Source organism: Macaca thibetana, chromosome X, assembly GCF_024542745.1.
Source record: "Macaca thibetana thibetana isolate TM-01 chromosome X, ASM2454274v1, whole genome shotgun sequence".
Classification (NCBI taxonomy): Eukaryota; Metazoa; Chordata; class Mammalia; order Primates; family Cercopithecidae; genus Macaca; species Macaca thibetana.
The window spans coordinates 135,804,811-135,809,736 of record NC_065598.1 but is presented as its reverse complement, the minus strand read 5'-3'; the positions used below and the strand labels follow the sequence as shown (position 1 = coordinate 135,809,736).

The following is a 4,926-nucleotide window of genomic DNA, read 5'->3' as shown; positions in this document are numbered from 1 at the left end:
TGTAATCCCAGCTACTTGAGAGGCTGAGGCAGGAGAATCGTTTGAACTGGGGAGGCGGAGGTTGCAGTGAACCAAGATTGTGCCATTGCACTCCAACCTGGACAACAAGAGTGAAATCCTAGCACTCTCTCTCTCTCTCTCTCTCCATATATATAAGTATATATTACATGGTGCTCAGTAAACAGAACAGGTTCCTTATCCACAACATCGGTTTCCTTCTCTCATTTGCTCAAATGAGGTGCCTCATTGGTCCACTCAACAGATTTTATCTCGACAGAGCGTAGAGGACTGCGCTGTGTCAGCTGCCTTAAAGGGGAATAGTAAACTATAAAACAGCTTAGCTATTATGTGCAATTGGCTACTCATCAACAGAGTACCCCACCTCTCGTATTACCTGTGATCTAGCCACCTTTGTTTTGGGGTCCTCCTGTGGGACAAGCAATATGGGGAGCTGACAATATACTGATCATGCTTTTGCTGTCTATGTAAGTAATACAGTGTCTGAATATATTTGGGCTAATGTTTTATGTTTTTCCAGCTTAATATGTCAGGCAGCTTAACCTAAAGATGAGTGGTAAAGACCCCAGGTTCTACAGCCAGATAATCTGAGTTTACATCCCAACTGCTATGGTTTGAATGTTCATTGCCTCCAAAACTCAACTTGAAAGTTAATTGACATTGTAACAGTATTAAGAGTGGGGACATTGGAAAGGTCATTAGGCCATAGGGACTGTGCCCTTATGGGTGATATTAATGTTGTTATAAATGGGCAAGTTTGGCTTCCTCTTTTACGCACATGTCTTTCCACCGGCCACCATATAATGACCCAGAAAGAAGGTCCTTGCCAGATGCTGTACCTTGACCTTGAACTTCCCATTCTCTAGAACTTTGAGCTAATAAATTTCTGTTCATTATAAATTACCCAGTCTCACTTTTTGGAAGAAGACATACATACAGCCAACAAGCACTAATGCAAATCAAAACCATAATGAGATACCATCTCACACCAGTCAGAATGGCTATTATTAAAAAGTCAAAAAATAACAGATGCTGATGAGGTTGCGGAGAAAAGGTGACACTTACACACTGTTGATAACAGAGGAAATTATTTAAACCATTGGGCAAAACATGTGGCAATTCCTCAAAGAGCTGAAAACAGAACTACCATTTGACCCAGCAATCCCATTACTGGGCATATACCCAGAGGAAAATAAATCAGTCTACCAAAAAGACACATTGACTTCACTTGTATTTTCATCACAGTGTTATTCATAATAGCAAAGACATGGAATCCACCTAAATGCCCATCAAGAGTAGACTGGATGAAGAAAATGTGGTACACATACTCCATGGAATACTGTGCAGTCATTAAAAAAAACAAGATCATGTCCTTTGCAGGAACATGGATGGAGCTGGAAGCCATAATCCTCAGCAAACTAATGCAGGAACAGGAAACCAAATACTGTATATTCTCACTTGTAAGTGGGAGCTAAATGGTAAGACCATATGGCCACAAAGATGGGAACAACAGAAATTGGGGCCTACTTGAGGGTGGAGGGTGAGAGAAGAGAGATGAACAGAAAAGAATAACTATTGGGTACTAGGCTTAGTGCCTGGGTGAAGAAATAATCTGTACAATAAATCGCTGTGGTATGAATTTACTTATATAACAAACCTCCACATATACCCCTAGACCCAACATTGAAAGTTTTAAAAATAAAATAAGATAAATGAATAACTCAGTCTCAGGTATTCTATTATAGCAGCACAAAATGGAGTAAGATATAACCCTCTCAATTATGAGCTATGTGATTTTGCCCAAGGTACAAATAACCTTTCTGTGCCTTGATTTCCTAATATTATTCATTGTTATCTAAGCCTCGATGATGGTAAAAGAGCAAGTTTACTGTGTCAAATAACCAGTCCAGTAACATCGTAAAACAAGCTACCCGACTTTTTTCTTTAGCCATCACATATTAATTTAAGTGACTATTTTTCACTAGCCATTATACACAATATGATGACTTTTAAGGAATGGAACCATGAAACCACCTTATTGTAAGTACTGGAGTAAAGGACATGTGCTCAATGACTAATATGCACAATAAGCCTTCCAAGAGCTCAGAGGGGAGAGGGACCACTTTGCCCCCAGGCCACAGTGTGAGTACAGTCTGTATATTTTCCTCATTTAAAACCTAATCAGTTTTAGCAAAGCCATAGTTGTCTTCCCTAACTATTCCAGAAATAGGTCAACCATTCCTTAATAAAGGGAAAGGAAACCAATGATTTCCAGCAGCAACATTATGATGGTAAATGATTCTAGAAATGCATCAATTATCCTTTATAGTGAAAACCATTTTCAGGTACCAACATAATAATGATAAACTCATAAATTATACACAATATATAAGTCATATATTCTTGTTCATTATGTGAAATTTACTTTCATTAAAATGTTTATTATATTCTGCTCAAAGAATACATGCTCATTGAACATTTTGAAGAAGAGAGGGAGCCAAGATAGCCAACTAGATGCAGCCAGAAGGCACAAGTCCCACTGAGAGACAGGAACATTGGGAAGACTGGCACACTCTGAGCAGATCTTCAAAGGGAAGGCATTGAGAGTGGATGAAAGGAGGGCACAGACCTTGGACTGAAAGGGCAAAAAGTATATGGCCCTTTCCCCTCCTCCCCCGATGGCACACATGTGTGCACACATCCAGCCTCCCACCATGTTGGCATGAGCACACCCTGCCACTCTCACCAACACTACCAGCGCCCCACTCCCACGGAGGCTCAGGCAGCCCACTGCACCACTTCCACTGCTGCAGTGCTAATGCATGCACGGGTGCCAGAACCACACCCATACTGATGCCCTGCCCCTGCCATGCCATGTCTGCCATGCTGCCCAGACCCCACCCCCATGTGGGCACCCCTTCATGCCATTCCATTTGCTGGCACAAATAAGTGAGCACAGATCTGGCTGGCACTGCCTGGATGAAACATTTTAGCCAGCACTTCCCCATCAAAGTATTGTGGCCTACAGAGCAGATCACTTCGGCCTCTCCAACAAAACAGGTTTCAAACCTCAAGAGGCAAGGAATGAAAGTTGGGAGTCTAGAACCAGCCCCCCAGAGTTAGAGCATGCCAAATCTACCAAACAAATGGAAAACACAAAAAAGGAGGAATTGCTATTCTACTTTCAGATGAAACAGAGTTTAAACCAACAACAATCCAAAACGACAAAGAAGGGCATTACATTGTGTTAAAAGATTCAATTCAACAAGAAGACTTAACCATGTTAAATATATATGCAGCCAACACGAGAGCACCAATATTCATAAAAGAAGTTCCTAGAGACCTACAAAGAGACTTAGATAACCACAGAATCATGGTGGAGCACTGAAACACCACACAGAGTATTAGAGAGATCATTGAGGTAGAAAACTGACAAAGATACTTGGGACTTGAACTTGACGCTTGACCAACTGGACCTAAGACACATCTTCAGAACTCTCCACTCAAAAACAACAGAATATACGTTCTTCTCATTTCCACATGGCACACACTCTAAAACTGACCACACAATCAGCCATAAAACAATTTTCAGGAAACGTTTTCAAAACCAAAATCATATCAAACATACTCTCAGACCACAGTGCAATAAAAATAGAAATGAATACTAAGAATGTTTCTCAAAACCATACAATTACATGGAAATTAAACAGCCTTTTCTCTCAATGACTTTTGAGTAAACAATAAAATTAAGGCAGAAATCAAGGAATTCTTTGAAACAAATGAGAACAAAAATATAACATACCACAATCTCTGGGACACAGCTAAAGTGGTGATAAGAGGAAAGTTTATACTGCTAAACCCTCACATCAAAAAGTTAGAAGAATCTCGAATGAACACTATCAAGGACACTTAAAAACATTATCACACATGTACCCTAGAACATAAAGTATAAAAATAAAAGAAAAAAAATAGCAACACCATATTTTGTATTATTACCCACCATTCCTTACTCTATCTAAATTTACCTGTTAATCCTTACCAAGACCAAGAAAATGTATTTATTTTAACTAGTTATCTCCTCTAGTACATTATAAACTCCGTGACCTTGGGGCTTATCCATGTCTAAATAGTAAACATAGCAGAGCAGACATCCCATAGCTATATATTTTTTTTACAAAATATCTGACCTGTTATTATTATCAAATAATCAGTGAGAGAGTTTAAGTTGGAGTGAGATTATTATATATCCAAAAGCTATTTTTGAATAAATGAATATATGAGTAATAAACAAAGAAACAAACAAAAAACTAATGCTCTACAGGAAAGGTCAGCAAACTATGACCAGCCCACATTCTACTTTTGTCCATAAAGTTTTATTGGAACACACACCAAAAACAAACAAACAAAAATCATTATCAAGGGAAAAACAAACATCCTTGTTAAAAAGTGAGCAAAGACATGAACAGACACTTTTCAAAAGGCAACATACATGTGACCAACAATTATATGAAAAAATGCTCAACATCACTAAACAGAGAAATGCAAATCAAAACCACAATGAGATACCATCTGACACCTGCCAGAATTACTGTTATTAAAAAGTAAAAAAATAACAGATGTTGGCGAGGTTGTGGAGAAAAGGAAATGCTTATACATTGCTGGCGAGAATAAAACTTAGTTCAGTCACTGTGAGAAACAGTTCAGAAATTTCTCAAATATCTTACGCAGAACTAGAGTTTGACCAGCAATCCCAATATTGGGTATATACCTAAAGGATTATAAATCAATCTTCCATAAAGATGCATGCATATATGTTTATTGCAACACTACTCACAATAGTGAAGACATGGAATCAATCTAGATGTCCATTAATCATGAGCTGGATAAAGAAAACAAAGTACATATACA

At 38.5% G+C, this 4,926-nt stretch overlaps 1 non-coding gene across 1 annotated transcript; it reads right to left on the bottom strand.

The window, feature by feature from the left end:
* Positions 1–4,192: 4,192 nt before the first annotated feature.
* LOC126947012 (small nucleolar RNA SNORD81) lies at positions 4,193–4,269 on the bottom strand. The gene has a single exon (XR_007722867.1). It is a non-coding gene; the product is annotated as a small nucleolar RNA SNORD81 (small nucleolar RNA).
* Positions 4,270–4,926: the final 657 nt, after the last annotated feature.